General features: G+C 40.1%; 1 protein-coding gene across 16 annotated transcripts in view; it reads right to left on the reverse strand.

The window, feature by feature from the left end:
- ZBTB20 (zinc finger and BTB domain containing 20) overlaps positions 1-23,111 on the reverse strand; it is a 487,687-nt gene that overhangs the window by 308,749 nt on the left and 155,827 nt on the right. For 15 of the 16 annotated variants that reach the window (XR_014009073.1, XR_014009074.1, XM_081197924.1 and 12 more), the window contains one exon: positions 5,146-5,222. The exons of the other annotated variant lie outside the window; for it this stretch is intronic. The gene's annotated coding sequence lies outside the window, so the exon portion shown is untranslated. The remainder of the gene's footprint in view (positions 1-5,145; positions 5,223-23,111) is intronic. 16 annotated transcript variants of the gene reach the window in all.

A 23,111-nucleotide genomic window follows, 5' to 3' on the forward strand; every position in this document is an offset into this window, starting at 1 on the left:
GACAATAGTCCATGAAGATCAGCAGACCTTAGTTGATTTGCCGAGCTGACAATTTGCCCCATATTTTCTCAATAAGATATAATGCTCCAGCTTTAATAAAAATAAAAGTTCTTACAAATTATTTTTTTAAAAAAATTAACAAGCTTTCCTCTACTTACATAAGAACTACCATGTAATGGGATCACCCAGATGCCAAGACAGAAATTTTAACATCTGCTCATAATGAATTTCAGTTAGAAATAAAGGGAAAACTTCAAAGCAGCCTTCTCTCCCTGTGGCTAAGACATACATTTTCTTATTTAGTTTCATCACTGGCTCTGTACATTCTTATGCAATTACATTTCATTGTTCCATTCTCAAAGCATGACGGGTCCAATGGGGGATGGCCCCAAATGACCTTGAACAGAGAAGCTTGCATTGCATCTCCATGCAGTTACATGCCATTTGTTGTCATCCTTGTCTCCCAAGCCTAAACTGCTCTGCTTCATTTCTCCCTCCTCTTCCTTAGGGTCCCTTACTGATGTCATGGAATCACAAAGTTGGAGTGGGCCTTTGAAGGCCATCTAGTTCAACCATGTGCTTGATGTAGGAAAACCACAGCTAGTACATCTCCAAAGAATGGTTGTCCCACATTTCCTTCAAGATCTCCATTGAAGGAGAACCTTCAAAGTAACTGATTCCATTGATGAACTGCTCGTAATGTCAAACCTCAAGTGTGTGGTTCAACTTCAAAAGGAGACATTTGTTCCTTATTATGGTCCCAATTCTGTGGACTCCCTTCCAGTTTAAGTCAGATGGGGGTCCCTCCCTGTTGAATGTCAGGTGCTTACTGAAGACTTGTTTTATTCCAGAAGGCCTTTATCGGAATTCTGATTTTATAGTCTTGATTCAATTTAAACTCAGTTTTAATCTCCTGTCATAGCTTAGATATTACTGTGATTTAAGCAGTATACAAATTGTTTAAATAAATAAAAAAGACATTTCAGCTAATGTTGAACCAAAATCTATCCTCCTGTAACTTAAGACCATTACGTCCATTCCTGTGTGACATCATTCAGGGATTTGAAGAGTGTTGTCATGTTTCTCCTCATTCTTTCTGTTCTCCAACTTAAGAATACCCAGGTCCTTCCATGTTTCCTCATACGCTTTCCCCCCCCCCCCATACCTGTATATTTGTTGTCTCCCTCTGAACTCATTCCTGTTCTAGAGTAACGCTCAGAACTGGACACAGTACTCCATATGAAGTCTGACTACCACAGAACGAAGTGGCCTGCCTATGATTTTGAAGTAGCATGATTCAATGTAGCCAAAATCATATTAGCCTTTTTGTACCTGTTGTCATGCTACTAACACACATTCTATCTTGTGCATTTGCTATCTCATGCATAATTTTGCTTTTGACTCTGCTGAACTACATTTTGTTAGTCCTGGCCCAGTCTTCCATTCTATCAAGGCCATTTTGAATATTATTCATTTCTTCTGATGTATGAACTATATTTTACAATGATTATTTTATAATGATTTATCCACCCCTTCATTTAAGCCACTGAGACAATACCACTCCTGCCTATCCTGGTGGTGTCAGACCCTTGCTGCCACACCCCGTCCAGTCAGCTGTTCTGATCAATCTCTAATAATGGCAGTACATCCACATTTTTGCCACTAAACTGTCGATCGCTGTATTAGATCAAAACATGCCATCTTCAGCCAGCATTAACCCCTGCACCCTCATCTATACCCCCCCCAGCATCTACATTCTATAAGATACAGCCTAGTGTGTAAACCCCTCCCAAAACATCTCGCTTTGAGGACTAGATTTTATTTCATTTCATTGTCTAATAAAGACAATATTACATTTTGGGAGAATTGGCTCAAGGCTGTCAATCTATGTGTAACTGCAATTGTCAATAGCACCTCCATTTCTCTATTCTTTGCAGGATTTAAAAGCGAGAAGCTTTATGTTTGTTTAAATAAATTTATATTCAACTCTCTTCCAAGAGCTTAGGTGGATTGCAGGGAGTGAAAACAATGTACTAGAAATTTTGCATATGCTTCACTATCTGGACAGTACACTCCAGTGTAAAATATGTTACTACCTTGTACAAGCATGTACAAGCATGCACGCAAATGGGTTATGTGCCAAAAATTAACAGATTTTGGTCTATTTTATGTTTGTTTTTGTTCTGGTATAGATGTTGAGAAGTCTGGACAGAAAATGACATGGTTTGCCCAATACCTGGCTTGCATTCTATATAAGATGGGTCGTTATGCACCTGTAAGTATGTGGTATCCTTGACTTCCAAAGCAAATTCATTAATGTTTAAAGGAGGAAACTCATAGCTGTTGAAGCATAACAGTTTGCAGTGCGCAATAAAAAAGCAACTTGGGAAGAACTTAGAACTTTCTGGGTTTCATTATCCAGCTGTACATTTTGATCTTTAATGAGAAACACAAGCTAGTTTGCAGTGTTTCACAAGCTTTTACTTTAAACTACAATTTTGTTTATACTTAAACTTAAATTTGGAAGATGGATTCTATTATTTGACCAACTCACTTGCCTGTAATTGTCAGTTTGATCATACCAGTCAAAAACAAGGGCCAGTTTCTACTTTGCAACTTTATAACATGGAGAAAGACAATAGCTGACCAATACAGCACATGTTTTGCATGTACAGTCATATCTCATGTTATGTCCACTTCAGGTTGTGTGTTTTCTTCTTGCGACATGCGGCAACCCGGAAGTACCGGAATGGGTTATTTCTGTGTTTTGCCACTTGCGCATGCGCAGAAACACTAAATCACGCTGCCCGCCTGCCTGCGCAGACACAGCGCTTCAAGTTGAGGGCTTTTCATGTTACGGACGGGCCTCCGGAATGGATCACGTCCATAACACAAAGTACCACTGTGAAAGGTCTCAGGTTCAATGCCTGCATCTCCAGATAGGTATGGGGGAAAACTACTGGAGAACCACTATGAGTCATTGTAGAAAATACCAAACTTGGTGGATGGGTGATATTACTTGCTGGTATGAGACAGCTCCCTATATTGCTAAGCAGGTTCATACCAATGTATGAGACCAGTAGTACTGTGCACCTACAAACTGGTGAAGGTACAGAAAAGGCAAGTATCTGGGATCAGCCAAGGATGTAATCTGGCGAAGCAAACAAGTGATTTTTCAGTTGATTTCGAACAACGTGGGGTTTTGCACAGGGGTTTGCAAGTGCCACCAAACAGATGACTGGTGATGCCTGCAAACCCAGCTGCCTCTGTCTACATGGTCTGAAATCAACCCTTGCAGGCAAAGAACAGCTGGCTAGTGGTGCTTGCAAATCTCGCTTTTTGGCAGGTTACAAGCTCCCAAATGGAAACAATCCCAGCAGGGCTTACATGTGGTGCCAAATGCAAAAGGCACCAAATGCAAGCCCTATTTGCCAAGGAACAATTAGGAGTCTGCTTTAAGGTTCCCAACTGTTTCTTTGCAGATGCATTTTTACCAGGTGTGGGGCAGATGTGTGTGGCTTGGGGGAAATGACCTTGAAGGTCAAATTATGATCCTTGTCATACCTAATTAGGCCCATGGGCTGAAGATTCTCCACCACTGCTGTATACAGTGGAGCCAACCCATCCATGGGTTAGAAAATTATCAGCAATTGGAGATGAGATGATGGACCACAGTCAGGAGTATATACTAGAATTGACAAAGATAATAGAGCTGCCAGAAGGAAGGAAAAGGAAAGTCAAGCATATGAGTTCAAGAGAAGAGGTTAGATGGTAATGGGAAAGAGGGCAAGGCACGGGCTACATTGATATCAGGGATGAATAGAAAACAGTGCATGTAGATATACACTACTGGTAGAATAGAAAGGTAGATTACTGCATGATCATGTGAAAAACAATTAAGAGAGGCACTGTGATAGTTCTTCAATGTGCTGTTAAAACTAGTAAATGATCATGTATTATTAGCAGGGGAGGACAAAAGGTAGAGTGGAATCTACTGTGGATGATGTGCAGATGATCTCATGGATGATCTGCTGAAAATTTGAAAGGATTTCCAACTCCCCAGTCCAAACTAACAAAAGCAACAACAAAAAGATCTCCTTCGAGAAATGGGGCAGGAAATCAGGAATTATTGTTATAATTATTTATTGTTATAATTATTTATTGTTATAATTATTTATTATTATAATTATTTGTTATTATTATTAGAATTATTATTTCCCTAAGTTGTGTACAGATAAACCACTGATACAAGTGAAGAACGAAGTAAGCATGCAGGATTAATAAATGTAACAATGGCTATCCAGTATCAATAAACCAGAGATCAACAAATTGTGTTAAAGCATTATGCACTTAGTTCTGGTCCTGATAACATCCCTGAGCTGAGAATGTGGTCAGGGGCAACCTGTTCATTAATTCTAAGATTATTCCACCTTGAGCCACTATTTTGCACCAGGCTCCAGCTGGCAGACCTTGGAGTTATAGTAAAAAAACAAAGAAGTTCTGCAAGCCAGAAGTCTGCCTATTCCTCATTTATAGAATAATAGGGTTTTTATAAATAGCTTCTTTTCTTATTAAAGGGGGGAAGAAATACCATTTTGACTGTTTTATGCCACAATAGATCAGATGGGCACCAATGCACATAAGTACCCTCAATGCACACACAAGGAATTATACAACTTCAGTTGTGTTTGAGGCATCTGAATTCTGTTGTGGTATCACAAGAAGCTCTTCTTTTTTATTTTCATTACAGCACAGGACAAAAAATTATTTTGACATCACAAAGGGGAAAGAATACTGTTTCTGATGCCATTCTGATACTTTATATTATCCTTCCTTGTACCAAAGTGCAAGAATTGTTGGTGACAGGATGACAGAAAATATATGTCAACGGAGAAAAAGCTCTACACCATTCCTAATGAAATTTGAAACAGCCAGCACAATAGATTAACAATTTAGGGTTTGACATAAAGCACACTAAAAACCCAGTACCATTTGGATTTCCAAAAATGTGTGTTTTATATACAAAATATTCCTAAATCCTATTCAAGGACAGCCTGACCGCTGCCCCCCAAGTCTAGTTACTATGCTAACAGTTTTGTGTCAAAGAAAGACTGACAAAAGGTACCAAAAAAAGCTTTTACTTACAAGAATGCAGTGCAGCTCAATCTTTTTTGTTTTTAAGGTGCAATGATTTCAGCATCTAAAATGTAACTTCAGGCACTCTGAAAAGAAACAGGTTAAAATCTCTTTCAGTTATAATTGCTATTTCAGATTTAATTAAAAATTAAACTTTCATAATGTTTCACCATCCAAAGCAATGCATTATCAGTCAAGCATAGCTTCTTTTTCTTCTTCTTTTTTTAGTTAGAAAAGCTCTTTCCAGAGTAGTTTGTAATGAAGAAAGGAAATAAAGAAGGCAATTCAGAACAGAAAAATACAGCTCTACATTAAAGGATTCCAAATAGCGTGGCAAAAAAGGGAGAGAGAAATTCTCCTGCTCCTTTATATCAACAATCTAACTTATTAAAAGAATCAGGCATAACAATTAAAAAAAGACAGATGAAATTACATACCCATGATTGTGGGAGGAATGAGCAACAAAAAGCAAAACAAAACTAGGGACATTTTAGGACGAAACTATAATAAAAGAGAGTTTGCACTTTTAAATAGTGTCAGGCAACACAAACAAAATCTTCAAGCTTTATAGATTTGCTGCTGACTTCATTGTTGATGTGGATTACACCCACAATCCAATTTTTTTAAAAGGTTGCTCTATAGAATCTTTAAATTTCAAACTGTTGCATAGAAATGAAAAATACGTTGAATAGTCTACTATTTTTGTTCAAAACAACTGGTTGTAAATCTCACTTTTTATACAAAATTACAGAATAGTTCTTCAAGAGAATGGGAGAAGCAGCAGCAACTTGTTAGGGTTTGGGTTTTCTAACCACAGGAATGAATAACATAGTTTCAAATGTGAACAACTGGAATGGTGGTGTTAAAAGTGTCAGCGATTATTATGCTATAAACAAAAAGAAAAATAAATATAGGAATAGTAGGATTCCATGGTTTTTATATGTCTGTAACAAAAAATACATTAAAAAACCAAGCAAAACATAGAAGGGAAAGAATATAAAATAAGAAATAAGCCCAAAATGTTACAATATGTTAACTAGATTCTTACTATCTATAATTTAACAACAACAAAACATGGAGAAGACATTTACAAATATTTCTAAACAAAGATGCTTCCTACATAAGCATCACCACCAGACATTATAGGGAGCCAATTCATACAACCACAACCTTGTGGGGGTACACAGGGTGGCTTGATAATGTTCCTGGTGAAGTGGTCGTGAGATTACACATTTATGTCCAGAGTTTCCAATGGGTACATTCATTTTCTGGTCTACAGAAAAAGAAATAAAGTTACTGGTGGAGCACTAAAATGTGGGTATGTGCTGGGCAATGTACATTTACAGCTTCCTTAAACACACAAAGACAGCCCTCATACAGTCAACCACATGTCGCCACAAACCCAGAGTCACATGAATCTAAAAATTACAGCATTTAAGGTTGAAATCTTGCATGCAATCATGTGCATATTGACTTCGGAGAAATGTAAACTGGTGCAGCTGGGCATAGGAATGATGTGAGATTGGTTTTCGTATACTAACTTTCCACACTGAAAGTCTGTTATGCCAATCCTGCATTTTGTTTAATAATTATTGGCAATGCAGTTGCAACTGGAAAAAGAAAAAGAAAGGAAAAGGGGGGGAAAACATTATCTTTTATGTTGCTGATTTAGGATGTAACAGGCACTAGTAAAGAAGCTTGGGGATTATATAGGGATTGTTTGTTGTAAGTATTTTCATGTTTATTTATTTTTTTAAAAGCAGCTGAGGAGTATATTGTTAATTTCATGATCAGCTCTTAAAGCTCCCTATAAGACATATATAATAAGAAATTTCACCCAAAAAGTGTCTGTGAAAAATGTATGTAAATCATCAGATGCATCATTTTTTTAAAAAAGCATTCAAAATATATCATTAGTAAATGCCAAACCAGTCGACTTTGGGGCCAATGTTATATAAAGTGATTCATGAATTACAAATTAGGATTATTAATATTGTACTCACCAAGTTATTCCCTAACAAAAAGAACTTGGTATCATTTGCACACAGTTTTGAATAATTAGGAACCAGTGAAACTAATAGAAGCCATTTCCCCCCCAATGCCATGGAGGCATTACATGATGGGCAAAACCATACCACTGTAATGTAAAATGCAAGTCTTGTTTAAACAATTCTATGCCATTTTCATTATAAAAACATGCTCTTTATTTGTTTCTTCCTAATAGTATTTATCAATTGTTTGGTCACACACTCTCAATTTGCATGCAGTGCTAAGCCACTCCATGGCTAACGTAAACAAACAATTACAGTGGTACCTCGGGTTAAGTACTTAATTTGTTCCGTAGGTCTGTTCTTAACCTGAAACTGTTCTTAACCTGAAGCACCACTTTAGCTAATGGGGCCTCCTGCTGCTGCCGCGCCGCCAGAGCACAATTTCTGTTCTCATCCTGAAGCAAAGTTCTTAACCTGAAGCACTATTTCTGGGTTAGCGGAGTCTGTAACCTGAAGCGTATGTAACCTGAAGCGTATGTAACCCGAGGTACCACTGTATGTGGGTACTCACAGCAAATTTAGGGTTGCTCTGCTGTTCCCACACCCTTGCTGATGCTGTGCTACCCAGAGCTAAGCCATGGTTCAAGTAAAATTATGTCCAAACCCAGACTCATGGTTTGTCTCAACTTTATAATTAACCACCAGAGGACTAAATATCAACACAATTTATGTTCAGAGAAAGACCTCATGGATCTTGTCAAGGTCAGAAACCTCCCCCCAAAAGCTGTAGACCAGCCCTCAGATTTTGTTAGATTCCAGCTCTCATCAACCCCAGCTAGCATGGTCAATCATCAGGAATGATATGGAGTCCAGCAAGATTTTGGAGGTTCCAGGCTGGCAAAGCCTCTTGTAGACTATTACCTGCAAATTTTCCCAAATATTTGACTTTGAAGATACAATTACACAATAAACCAGAGCTGTAATTTTGAAGGACAAAAAAGTGAAAAAGTAAACTTGTTCTGGATATCTAAAAATGCTAAGATTGATTAAAAAAAACACACTGAAATTTAGCTTTAGTACTCTTTGTGATGAGTGAGTGTACCTCTGCTGTTTTCATGACATGTTGCTTTATTGTTTTAATTATGCTGGTGATTGCCAGCCACTCTTAGAGAATAATGTTGAAGGGTGGGGCACGGAGTTTTTAAATAAATAAAAAGCTCTATTCTTGTATTTGTAATTTCAATGAAGCTCAATCACATGCATTAGCTAATACTTCTTAAAATTTCTCCCATAATTCAGTAGGATATTTACACATAGCTATAACAAAGATGAAAACACCCACATGCAGTAAGTACTAATTTGTAGACTGTACCATCTTCTGCAACACACTGCTCCATTGACCAACCCAGTTCCCACTGTCAGACATTACTCATTTAATGTTATGAAGTATTTTTTGTTTGTTTTTTTACCCCAGATAAATTCTCATCACTGAGGTATTTTTTTAAAAAAATATTATTTAAGCAGTAAACATGCAAAAGGGTGTAGTAACGGTTAAAGTTTCAGAACTGAATGCAAGAAGACATTAACAGAGGCTATAATGCAGCCTTTAGCAACCTGCCACTCACCAGATATTTTGAACCACACCTCCTCCTACACCAGCCATTATTGATGGGAGGTGTGGGGGAAAACACCTGGAGGGTGCCAGGTTATAAAAGACTACTATAATGTATATTTAATGGTTGCTTTCACAAGTGTGTCCAACAGTTAAATCAATATCAGATTTTCAAGATATTAAGATTGTAATAAGGAGCTGTTCAGGAAGTCCATTGTGATGCAGCCCAGTAACAAGAAACCTTAAGTTTAATGGCTGCATAAAAGGAACTGGACTTGGGCTGTGAAATATCCTAAGCCACTCTTACAGCTGTTGATGAGGTAGAATCGAGCAATCCTACAATTCTACGATTCTATGATTCTTCACAATGCCTCTTTGACAGTTTCCTCGTACACAGGGTGATGACGATAATCAAGTTGGCTGCAGAGAAGCTATAATATTCCCTATTCCAACTGTTTTCTTGCACAAGCTGTCCCTAGATCCTGTTTATGTTCCCAAAGAACAGGAACAGTTGACAGCATGCAGCTTTTGAGAGGCCTTGCCCAAATAATTCTTTTGCTAAAGATATAAATTCTTTGTATGGCAGAAATGAAACGGAAATTCTGAGAGCTTCAATACATTTCATGAGTTTTCCTTATAATCTTCACGTTGTCACAACATAGAAAGCATTAGGATTTGTTTCTCATAATGCTGTGATCTTTACAATCCCGTTTCTCATACTGAATGGTATTGTCTCCCGTGCCTCAAATTACCACCAATGCATAAAATAATAATACCAGTTGATAAACAGGGTTCCACCATAAAATCATAGCAGCACCTTTACATTTGTTCTGCTACAACACAAATAAATATTTCAGTGTGATCGGTGTTGCACATTAGTGAGAAACTGGGTGGATAAAGGAAATGTGCCGGACCTAAATTGTTTGGATTCCAGCAGAGGCTTTCACACAGTCCCAACAAAGGAAGTGCATAAAGATAATAATAAAATTATTTAGATGGAAATTGTCATGACAGGATGAAAATTAATAGTGTTACTGGAAAACCAAGGAAATATGTAATTGGGAATGATAATTAATAATTAGTGACATAACAGGTGAAGAAATGCATTGTCACTCTTGAAAACTGGTACAATGTTCGTCAAACCAAACATTTTTACAAATCATGAAAGAAAAACCAAGGTGATGAAAGGCAAAACTAAAACAATGCAAAGAAGAAATTATATTTCATGAAAACTCAAGAAGCAGGGCGGAGAGCTGTGAAATTCAATACTGTAATAAGCAACCTGAGCTATTGCTGGAGGCAGAAAACTGGACTACATGGAGCTTTGGTTTGATCCATGAAAACATTTCTTATGTTCTTGAGCAAAATCTACCATTTGGCAGCAGTGAGTAAAGGGGCTCCTCCCTCACTTCCTTAATATTAAAGAAAACTGTCAGGAATTCAAGGTAAGCATGCACGGAAATTCATTTTCACTGAATTATTCACTTGGTGGTCTTGGTCTTCCATTCAACATACTTGCATGTTTCAAAGTGATGAGCACGTGGAGACAAAACATGGTTCATTTTTTTTATATAGAGGGAAAGCAGCCTTTCCCAACCTAGTGATCTCCAGATGTTTTGAAGCACAACCTACAGTAGCCCCAACCAGTATGGCTCTAATTCCAAAACATATGGAAGGACACATGTTGGACAAGACTGGGTAAACCATACAGCAACTTTCCTCAACTTCATGCCTTCCTGATGCATTAGACTGTAAATCCCATAATCCCTTACCATAAACCATGTTGTCTGGGCCTATAGTCCAAAACGTATGAAGGGCAACATATTGGAGAATGCTGCTACAGGGACTACCATACAAGAAAGTTATACAAACTAGCATTGGTTAACAAGGGGGTATGTGATAACGTTCTGCTTGGAAGAAACTTACTTCTTTGAAGAAAGTTTGCAAGGCAATTGAAAAGAAAACTGAGACTGCATGACTTTGTCCACTTTTCCAGCTCTATGATTTGACAAATAAGACAACCAACCGCTGATGATAATGCTATCTAACCACTATCACTGCTAAAATGGTTGACCACATGAACTCTCTCTGAGCTGCTTAGCAGGACAGTGGGATATAAATACAATAAATAAATGTTGTGCCCTTCCTCTCAACAAAATTAATTAAAAAACAAACAACTAAAACTATTTAATATACTAATAGCATTCACAGCTGTTGCAACACCTTTTGCACAAACACTGCTAGCACTATGATTTGAGTCCCCCTTGAGCACAGCATCCTTAGTGGGGACCCCTGACCTAGAAGAGGCGGAATATGCAAAATGAGAATGCTCTTAGGTTGCATCGGACATTTTGGATACTCTTTGGGTAACAAAGTGTTACCACTTGTTAGGCCAGAGGACTCTGTTGGTTTTGGAGTCCTTGCAAATGCCAAATTTGCCATCCATCCCTGGAGTCAACCTTAGTATAGTTGTAGCAAAGTGTCCAACTCCTGAAATTTCCCCAAAAGATCACCTCCTAACATGACTTTGCCCCTGACAGGCATAATGCTTTGGAAATATTTGATTCAAAAGTAGTAATCAGTAACCAACTGTGCAGTGAATGATGCACAACGGGGAGAATCAGGGATGGAACCTTAATTCTGAATGTTGCCAGAGCCCACCCATTCCTATGTCATGTCATTGCAGTACATTAATTTAGTGCTCTGCCCAAGATAACGCTTAATTTTATTAACTTAAAAAGTATACCTAAACTGAAAACAGGTCTGAGAAAGTGATGATGCAGGCTTAATTGATGATATGCTCAGATTAAAAAAGGAGGCAGTTGCTATCTCAGAAATAATTAGGATGAATAAATAATTCACATAATACATTTCCCATTCATATGACTAGCCTTTATCTTCTTTACGCACATGTCTGCATGGACAACCTTATTCCGGAAACCAGACAATCCTGGAATTTTTTTCATATCATGGTGAATTCCTTACCTCCTCCGGGCAACACTGTAGTGGGAATTGCTGAAGACATATCCATCATCATCTAGTTCACATTTTACATTTGCTAATGGAGATATGCTCTTAGAATTAGTGTGTGTGTGTGTGTGTGTGTGTGTGTGTGTGTGTGTGTGAACTTGCACAAACTCAGTTCTGGCACCTTCCAGGTGGGCACCATTGCCATTCTTAGAGTATGAGGAAGTTGTTCATGGTAAGTTCCAAAGATAGATAGAAAGATAGATGATAGATAGAATTGGCCCAAAGAATAAATCTTCAAAATAACCACAGCTAAATACATAAACAAAACAGAAGAAAATAACTTTGGGAGATCTTAAGGAACTTGTAGAGAGGGGTTCTATCTTGAGGTGCGTTTGAGACCCAAGCAAACTCAGATGAAGCAGCCCATTAGAGCCACTTAATAGTTCTCTTCTGGAAACTGTCAGAGTTGCCCAGAATATTGCCGCTATAATCCGAAACTATGAGTTAAACTTACTCTTCTGCACAGAATAGCAACACCCAAATTCAAAGTTAATGTCTCTCAATTCCGCACTGAAATGTGATCTCTTAAATTTTATTCCAGTCAACTTCTGAGCAGCTATCAAATCTCATGTTTTGATTCTGCAATATGCAGAATCATTTATAATTGTTCATGCTTAAATTGACATGCAGATCTTTTAACAAATATAAAAATTAATCACAGAAAGGAAAGAATGTTTTGTATGATACTGCATTCAAAATTTGGTAGTCGTACTTCATGGCTACTGTCTTAAGTAAACACCTCCAATCCTACCATCACTCCATTTTTAAAAAATTTCTCATAAAGATCACAGTTAATCCAAGTAAAAGGTAAAGGTAAAGGGACCCCTGACCATTAGGTCCAGTCGTGGCCGACTCTGGGGTTGCGGCACTCATCTCGCTTTATTGGCCAAGGGAGCCGGTGTACAGCTTCTGGGTCATGTAGCCAGCATGACTAAGCCGCTACTGGCGAACCAGAGCAGCGCACGGAAATGCCGTTTACCTTCCCACCGGAGCAGTACCTATTTATCTACTTGCACTTTGAGGTGCTTTCGAACTGCTAGGTTGACAGGAGCAGGGACCAAGCAATGGGAGCTCACCCGTTGCGGGGATTCAAACCGCCGACCTTCTGATCGGCAAGTCCTAGGCTCTGTGGTTTAACCCACAGCGCCACCTGCGTCCCGTTTAATCCAAGTACTTCCATGTGAATCTTGCTTTAAGTACATCTCCAGAACATGGCTGCATTGCAGCAAGCTAGTACAGAAGTCATATTATATCTAATGACTTCTATGGTGTGCCCCCTCCCAATTTTTTCTCACTATGTCTTAAATCTTCTTGATCTTTATGAAGCGCACTTGTAGATCAAACCAAGTAGTTCATTTAGTTCAGCAGTCTGTTTTAAAAGTGGTTAACCTGATGCCAGGTAAGGCAACTCCCAAGAGACGATGATCACAGTATTCACAGATATACAGATCCACAGATTCTAGTATTCACAGGTATACAGCCTCTGGACTTGGGTTCTTATATCTTTAAATATTGACAGCCTGCCTCAATGGGCATCACAATGGTTTTTCATGTCAAATCAATTGCAAAATTTCAAACTATCTCGTATTACCTCTATCTTTGAAAAACAGTTCTTTACGAAGTACAGCCGTGTTGTTTCGCCCCTGACCCTCACAGGGACAAATTTAGATCTCGCTCTCAAAACACTGTATTTAAAAATGCTTCTTTCATTGGTGAGCTGCAGGAGGAAAGTTATTTCTCTTTGCTCTAAACCACATGCTGCCCAGAAGGAGGAAGTTCCACACAGTAAATGTATACAGAACAGTTTCCTACCTCTGTGTGCCGTAGAAAATCCCACTGTGTTAAGTAGGGTTCTACTAAGGCCACTAAAACATATTAGCCTATTAAACTCTCTGTTTCTTTATTGTTCTCCAAATGCTAATGAAATGTTCCAGTACAGTGTTTATACTAGAGTACTTTAGAAAAGCAATATGCTAAAAACGTTTCTCTTAAAGTGACAGCATTTCAAAAGAGAGGTTTCCACAAAGCAACAGACAGGCATTTGCTGCTCTGCTGCTAAGCCTCCAAATTTACAGTTACTATCCAATGTAAGCTCTCTGGTTTGGGATCAAGTCACTTTTTGGTTAGCATAGTGTTATAAGAATTCGAAGGTCTCAAATATAGAATAAATATTCATAAATGCACACACATATAAGTATATAAACCATGTGTCTGAAATAGTACAACAGAGCAATCCTGAAGCCATTTTGACTCTCCCAATGACCTCAAATGTTCTTCTGCAGTAAGGGAAGCAAATGGGAAAAGCTTTCCCATTGTATTTTCACTTACAAATCCTTCAAATCCTGTATTAAAGATGTATTTGTGTATGAATAGGGCGAGCCTGTGACCTGGATTCAGAAACTAAAGTATTTACCATCACAAAAGAATGGCCAGGCTGCCCAGGTAATGCAATCAGGGATCATTATCAGGTATCATGGCAGACAGAATTTCTCCTATGATGTATGTATGATGCTTTTAGGGTAGTCTTTGGCTAAGGGGTTGGGCAATGTCAAAAGTCTTTAAAGGTTCCTGCACACTTTTGTTTTGGGTCTCTCCCTCCTTGCAAAGAGGCGAGGGAACTCTGTTGCAACAGAAAAATAAATATCTACCTTGCTTCCCACTGGATCCTGCCTCCACTGGATCCTGCCTCCCATTCTTCTCTGTTGGATGACTGATCATGGACTTAGAAGACTCAGAGTCCCACGGAAGTTTGGCAGCAAAAGCCAAACCCCAATTTTTACATCAATAGTAACTATTGTAGTGTTGCCCTATAAAACGCATAGTGGATATGAAGCAGACAACAATCTACAAAGAAATTTTAGTACTACTTTGAAGATGCTTAATGTATAATATCATTATGCAGATAAAGGGATGCCATAAGCAGTTAGGAAATAACTATAGCCCAGCTGCTGCTTCTTTTGTGATCACTCATAGCCGAGTAAGATTGTCTTCCATAAACACGGTTTTAACAATGACTCCGTAAGTGACTGTGGAGGCCAGTTCTGGCTCCACACGCCCTTCCACAGTGGGGACATTAGTTTCCGTGCGGGAGTTGATCACGGTGTGGATTTGCCAAGCGTGCCTTCCTCCTAGCACATTTCTCCCTTGCGTCCTGAGTTCAAGTGTCTTCAAAGCCCATGACCCCTTTGGTAAAGGCTGTTCTCCAACTGGAGCACTCGCAGGACAGTGTTTCTCAGTTGTCAGTGTTTATACTACATGTTTTAAGATTTGCCTTGAGACAGTCTTTAAACCTCTTTTGTTGACCACCAGCACTACACTTTCCATTTTTAAGTTCGGAATAGAGTAGTTGCTTTGGAAGATGATCATCAGGCATCCACACAACATGACCAGTTCAATGAAGTTGATGTTGAAGAATCATTTCTTCAACACTGGTGATCTTTGCTTCTTCCAGTACATTGATATTTGTTCGCTTGTCTTCTCAAGTGATGTGTAAAAAATTTCAGAGACACAGTTGATGGAATCTTAAAAGGAGTTGGAGATGGTGTTTATAAGTGGTCCATGTTTCACAAGCATATAGTAAGGTTGGTAGCTTTGTACAATAGCTTTGTAAACAAACATTTTGGTTTCACTGCGAATGTCCCGGTCCTCAAACACTCTGCACTTCAATCGGGAGAAAGCCGCACTCGCAGAGCTCAGGGGATGCTGGTTTTCGGCATCAATGTTGGCTCTTGTGGAAAGATAACTGCCTAGGTAGAAGTGATTGACATTTTCCAACGTTACACTATTGAGTTGGATTTGTGGCACTGCAGAGGGGTTGTTTTGTAATTGTTGGTGCAGCATTTTGGTTTTTTGGATGTTGAGTAATAGACCAAGCTTTTCGTAAGCTTCTGCAAAGATATTTAGGATGGTTTGGAGGTCATCCTCTGAGTGTGCACACACTACATTGTCATCAGCATACTGAAGCTCTATGACGGAAGTTACAGTAACCTTACTCTTTGCTTTTAGCTTGCTCAGATTGAAGAGCTTTCCATCTGTTTGATATATAATTTCTACTCCGGTGGGGAGTTTCCCTTCGACAAAGTGTAGGATCATGGCAATGAAATGTTTTGAATAATGAATAGAGTTGGGGCAATAACAGAACCCTGTTTAACACATGATCCCACTGTGAATGGTTCACTTTGAGAGCCATTGTTATCTGCAATTGTTGCTGTCATATTATCATGGAGTAGAACAGTGTTTCCCAAACGTTTTTGGGCAACGGCACACCTGTGAGCCGGAAAAAAATCTCGCGGCACACCACCATTAAAGCCCCGCCCCGTGACGTCAGCGCGCAGCGTCACGCCGGGAGGGACGCACAAAAGCGAAAGTTTTTTCCCTCCCCCTTGCCGGGGTGGGAGGAGGCAGCAGAGCGAGGGCAGCTGAGGCGGCGGCGGCTGTTGTGGTGGTGGCGGCGATAGCGGGCGGAGGAGGGGGCGGCGGCGGGAGTTGCTGCTGCTGTTGTTGCTGCTGCTGCCCGGACATGCCGGCCTCCTCCTCCTCCGCTGTCTCGCGATCCTCCCTTTTGCGCGCGCTGCCCCGCCGCTCGGCACCACCACCGCGGAGCCGCCCTCGGCTCGACGCGGATCCTCGCCGCCGCCTCTCACCGCCCGACTCGCCCGCCTTCCTCCCACGGCACACCAGCCGATGTCTCACGGCACACTAGTGTGCCGCGGAACACCGGTTGGGAAACACTGGAGTAGAAGAACGATGTTTACAAATTTATCTGGGCAGCCAATTTTCAGAAGGATAGTCCATAGCGCATTACGATTTACAGTGTCAAAAGCCTTAGTCAGGTCAATAAATGCCATATGCTGGGGTTGGTTTTGCTCCCTGCATTTTTCTTGAAGCTGTCGAGCAGTGAAAAATCATGTCCACTGTCCCCCTAGAAGGCCGAAAATCATTTTGGGATTCAGGAAGGGTCACCTCAGATATTGTTAGGAGACGGTTTGCTAAGATCCTTACAAGAATTTTGCCGGCCGCTGAGTAAGATTGTCTTCCATGAACACGGTCTTAACAATGAGTCCGTAAGTGACTCCCCTTCGACCTTACTGCCTTGGGGCACCCTGCTGGGAGTACAAGACTCCCAATGGCTTCGCTCACAAGGGTCATAGGAACGTGCATGGCCACTCACCACGACAAGGTGATTCAGCCAGTGAGTAAAGCCCAGCAACAGTGGCAGCAGCCACCTGGCTTGCTTTTGCTTGCCTCTCTCTCCTGGATTCCTTCTCACAGGGCAGCTTCAGGTAGATGCCTTGTAGTGGGATGGGACATTCCAACAGGAACAGGAGCAGATGTTCTGCCTTTTCCCATTTGCCTGCCCCCCCACACACTCTGAATTATAAACAGCTATAGCTTTGTCTTTGTGAATTTCCTACACACTCCTGAATAAATAAATAAATAAATAAATAAAATGTAAACTTTTCAAAAATGGGAAATGTTCCTAGTAAAATAACCACACTTCCAGCATACTTTTTTCTTTTCAGTGCAATGAATAACTCCTTCGCGCGTTCCAGAGAAGTGGGTCTTGCTCAAGAGATGGAGGTAGGGACACAGTACTGGGAAAACACACCACTTCCCATGTACACATCTCACCCCTTAAGACAAGACACGGAAAGCTAGAAAGGCATGGTGAACAGGAAACAAAATCAGTCTGTTATGCTGCTTCCGCACAACATACAAATCAGATACAGTATGGACCTGGAAAAGCTATACAGCCAAGTTAGCACTCCCACCGAAAAGACTAATTAATCAACATCAAGTCTTTAGGAACTATGAATAAAATGTACAAGATACATTCTATGACCAGAATTCTTCATACATCAATTAATCTTTGGACTTATCCCAAAATACTCCACTGGTTCCCATCCCCAAACTCTTCGCTTTGTGCACAAGGGATTTGCCCCTATCCTACTTTCCAAAAGGACCCAAGTGCATTTCCGCTAGGATTCATCTTAGCCTTTCATTATTATTTTCATTATACTTCAAGGTTATACAGTTAAAATTACTAATTTTTTATTTGAACATTTATATTAAGCTACTGAGATTTTTAGCAGCTTAGCAGCCTTATTTCTTTGTAAGAGAGTAAGCCTCTTAGATTCTGCATATGGGCTTCTCATCTAAAATGAAAGATTTCAGAAATGAATTGAAAGGTAACACTGACTTAATGAGGCTTTTTAAACTAAGGACTGAATATCGAAACGTACAGTTCCACCCGTTACACAGCTTCCGAAGCTCAGTCTCTCACACACGCTTTAGCATCATTACCACTGAGTGAATGAAATAGTAACACTTTCACTTCTATAGTTACTGTACTTCAAAGGTATTCTCAGCTGAACCTCAAAATATTATTTCTTGGAAGCAAAAAAAACTAGTTGGGGATTCAAACAAGAAATTACTTCCAGGCCACAGTAACTAGATAACAAGTTTGAGCCAAAAGTATTGATATAAACAACTTGTGACTCAGCTGTATCTCCGGTAACAACCAATTTAGTTTTACATTTTTTTTCTTGAAACCCTGGGAAATCATTCGAGACTACTGCAATTTTATCTCATAGTTAATTTATAAAAGATTATTTGAAAATATTTCATGTTGGGATAAACATTAACAGGAGAGAATTAAATATAAATATAAAACAGCAGAAGTAAACAACAACAACAATATCCATGGCCATTATTTATTACATGTCTAATTGGACAAACTCCATACAAAGATAAAAATAAACAAGACTTTGCCTGCAGCCTTACAATCCAAAAATTGCAAAACAAACAATAAAATTTTTATTTTAAGAATAAGAAACTTTGAACTCTGTTTGGAGCATGGGGAAAAAGAAAATTCATTGCGGGGAGCAAAAAGAATCAGCTCTGTCCTTTATATGGCTGCATGGGATGGAGAAACCTCTCCAAAAGAACAACCCTGGAATATACTTTCTAGTATATGAATCATAGAATCTTAAGAATTGGAAGGCACACCAAGGGTCATATAGTCCAAACCCCTGCAATGCAGGAATCTCTGCGAGAGTATCCATGACAAATGACCAGCCAACCTCTACTTAAAAACCTCCAAGGAAGGAGAGTCCACCACCTCCTGTGGGAGTGTGTTCCACTGCTGAACAGCTCTTACTGTCAGAAAGTTTTTCCAAATGTTTAGTTAGAATCTCCTTTCTTGCAACTTGAAGCCATTGGTTTGAGTCCAATCCTTCAGAGCAGGAGAAAACAGGCATGCTCTCTCCTCCGTGTGACAGCCCTTAAAATGGCTATCATATCTCCTCTCAGTTTCCTCTTTTCCTGGCTAAACATACCCGGCTCCTTCAAGTGCTTCTCATAAGGCTTAGTTTCCAGACCCTTGACCAGCTTGGTTGCCCTCCTCTGCACATGTTCCAGCTTGTCAACACTCTTCTTAAATTGTGGTGCCCAGAATTGGACACAGTAATTCCAAGTGTGGTCCAAGGCAGAATAGAGTGGTACTATTACGTCCCTCGATCTGGACACTATACTTCTGCTGATGCAGCCTAGAATAGCATTCACTATTTTTGCTGCTGCATCACCCTGTTGACTCACGTTAAGCTTGTGGTCCACCAAGACTCCTAGATCCTTTTCACATGTACTGCTAATAAGCCCAGAATCAGTGTCCAAGTTGACAGCATGGAAGTGATTTTGCAACTCTAATAAAAATAATAATAATTTATTATTTATACCCCACCCGTCTGGCTGAGTTTCCCCAGCCACTCTGGGCGGCTCCCAATCAAATGTTAAAAACAGTACAGAATTAAATATTAAAAACTTCCCCAAACAGGGCTGCCTTCAGATGTCTTTTAAAGATAGGGTAGCTGCTTATTTCCTTCACATCTGAAGGGAGGGTGTTCCACAGGGTGGGCGCCACTACTGAGAAGGCCCTCTGTCTGGTTCCCTGTAACCTCACTTCTCGTAATGAGGGAACCGCCAGAAGGCCCTCGGCGCTGGATCTCAATGTCCAGGCTGAACGATGGGGGTGGAGACGCTCCTTCAGGTATACAGGACCGAGGCCGTTTAGGACTTTAAAGGTCAACACCAACACTTTGAATTGTGCTTGGAAACGTACTGGGAGCCAATGCAGATCTCTCAGGACCGGTGTTATGTGGTCTCAGCGGCCACTCCCAGTCACCAGTCTAGCTGCCGCATTCTGGATTAATTGCAGTTTCCAGGTCACCTTCAAAGGTAGCCCCACGTAGAGCGCATTGCAGTAGTCCAAGCTAATGGTTTGTGACTGTCCTACTTCTGTGCGTCACAGTCCTTCAGGGGTCAGACTCTTGCAATGGGCAATCTTTCTCCACCTTGGGGGCACCCCATCTATCTTTGTGCTCAATCTTAGTCAACTCAGCTCTATCAAGTAACTCTGCATGTTGTCCTGTTGCTTGAGGTGTGGCTAGGTGGGCCTCAAGTTGCTGCACCTTCTCTTCCAGCTTGCACTTGCTACAAGTGTACTGTTGCTTGTTCTCTGGCAGAATGACAAACATGGCACAGGTGTTACAGGTCGCTGCAGCCTCCCTCACCCTCCATGTCTCTGGTCCTATGCATACCAAGAAACAGAACTCAGGACCTCCCCCACACTCCCTCGCAAACACCCCTGTTGGTGATGTCTGGTGGCGAGTTCCCAGGATCTGCACTGAGCTAAGTTTGACTGCTGCTGGTTGCTAACTCCTCCCTCAGCCTGGCTTCCTCTCCGCTGTAACTCCTCCCCCTCCGATCCTATGTTCCGACAGACAGAGCAATCAGCCACACACATCCTCAGGCCTGCAATGAAAGAAAAATAATCAGGACAAGCAATCAAGCCTCTAGCAAAGCACTCAGTCACTCCCTGAGGCCTGCTATCAATCTATCAAACTTTTAAACAGCTCAGAAAAGCAAGCAAGAAAGCAGCCTTACTCCACAAGACAAAAGCTCACTCTCTTCAGTCTCCTACAGAAATCCTTGTTCCTGTTTGCGAGGTCTGTTCTAACTATATGGAATATAACTGTATGGAATATAGTTAGATGCAAGAAGCACTTAGTTGTCTTTTCAGAACTGTCACTATAAATCCTATGACCATTTACCTAGAGTACACCCCACTGAATTCAGTGGGACCTACTTCTGAATACGTATGTTTGACCTGTAATTGCACAGAATTATTTTGAGAATGACTATGGCACATCAGACAATATCCACTAAAGAAAACCCCTTAGCAGCATCTAACCTATCACAAGAAAAAATATAGTCAAGTAGATGAAACAGACAATCTGATTTGGCTTCAACAAATATGTAAAATAAAATTCACATATGGCTTTTATGAGAGCCCCTCCCCCCCGGCAACTTTTTCACATATATTGGATCCCTTCTACCTCCCATCTAGGTGCAATCTTCATAGCTTGTTTTTCTGGCTTTCTGGCTTGCCAAATACACATGCATCTGCCACTAATATAGGCAAAGATTCATTTTTCAGGCCAGCTTTTTATTTCTGTGCTAAACCATTCCACTTGGTATTTTGCTAACTCACAATGACAACTTTTACAACCCACCTGGACTGTTAGAAATGTGCCTATTGCATTTACAGGACACATGGAAATGTGTATAGCTGTCTAATAACTGAAACATTCAGAGAGGAGGTGATGGTGATGATGGTGATTCAGTATTACCCATGTTGCCATTACTCTTAATAAAAGACAAACATACCAAACCATAATTGAGACATGATTGTGATTTATTAAAGAAAACCACACCAGGGCCAGTTCCTTGAAATGGTTATAGAAAGCTTTTGGCTTAGAAGATATCAGTGCATATGCTGTGTAACTGTAGACCACATACTATGGCCTTGATTATATACTAATTGGACAGTAGTATCATTGTCCTGAAATAATAATACTACACCTTCCAAAATACACAGGGAGTTAAATTCCCAAAGCTAGGTATAAAATCTTTTAACTAATAAATGATAGCTAACTGAATTAAGTTGAAAGCTTTACAAACCACATAATTTTATGTCTAAGAATCTGAAAAAGCAAAAGAAATGTTATTTTTCTATGAAAATAAGCAAATAATTAGAGGTACATGTGGGAAGATGTGGGAAGGAAAAGAAGAGAAAAGCCCCAGAGCAAGTCATTGCTCAGTCACTAGGCAAAGGCAATTTTTAATCCTTAACCAACTATTGTACACTCGCTTTAATGAAAGGCAGTACAACCAAACCATTAACTTACCCTTTTACATTATAAAAAGTAGGAACGAGGCACTACTATTTATCTCTTGTTTCATGCCCACACAAAATATGGAAACAGGGAAGGACTGTAGCTCAGCAGTGGGCACACTATCTGAAGCGCTGGAGATCTGCTGCTAGCCAGAATAAATGACACTGAGCTAGATACTGAGCTAGTTTCTTGTGTTTCAGGGTATCTGTAAGTAAACATAGTGCATTTTTGGCATGTATTAAACAGAGGCATGTCAGCAAATATCTGTAGATGTGCCATTTCTAGTCAGATGTAACAGTGGGAGGCAAGGTTCGAGGTTAACAAAAATCCAAGAAGTGTATGGCTTGCAGCCATGCTTGCTTATATCTTGCCTCTATAGCTGTTGGGGGAAGAAGAGGTACAATGGAGAGAGAGATCATGAAGATCCATGTTGAGGTTTTAAATAATCTCCAGGAACACATAAACTTCCTCCCACCTTTTTCTTCCTGCTGCTGCTGCTGCCATATTTCTTTCCCCCGCTTTGTGAATGCAATGAGGAAAGTCACTGAATGTGGCAGACTGAAAAACAGGAGCTCTACAGCGTTCGAAGTGTGGCAATGGAATGACATAGTCATGGGACAGCTTGAGGACTGGACATGCACACCTTTACTGGAGCGTATAATGTGGCAATGGTTTGGATCCTAAGGTAAGTTAATTGAAGGAAGTCAATAGAACGAAAGTTTTCCAACAACTTCCATCCCCTGCACAACCCAATATATTCAATATATATGATGTGTGGGTTAAATAAGGATGTTAATAGCATGCATCAGCATTCTTCAATCTTGCAGGATCTACTTCACTTTTTCTTAGAACTCCAAGGTCTACCAGATGGATCCAAGTGCAAAACAGTGGTTTAAAAAGAGGGGCAAACACTTAGAATTAAGGCACCTCTTGGGACATCTCAGCCCAGGCATTTATTTTCATCACCATTACTCAGTTCATCACAGTCTTTTCATACATCCCCGCCCCCCGGGGTTCCCAAGTTTTATTTGTTTCAGCAGTTTAATGTTTATGTTTGTTTGCTGGGTGGGGTGTTCTGCTTTTTAGAAACCATTTGCAATCACTCACAGA

The sequence above is a fragment of the Podarcis bocagei genome (assembly GCF_964188305.1).
Source record: "Podarcis bocagei genome assembly, chromosome: 6".
NCBI lineage: Eukaryota > Metazoa > Chordata > Lepidosauria > Squamata > Lacertidae > Podarcis > Podarcis bocagei.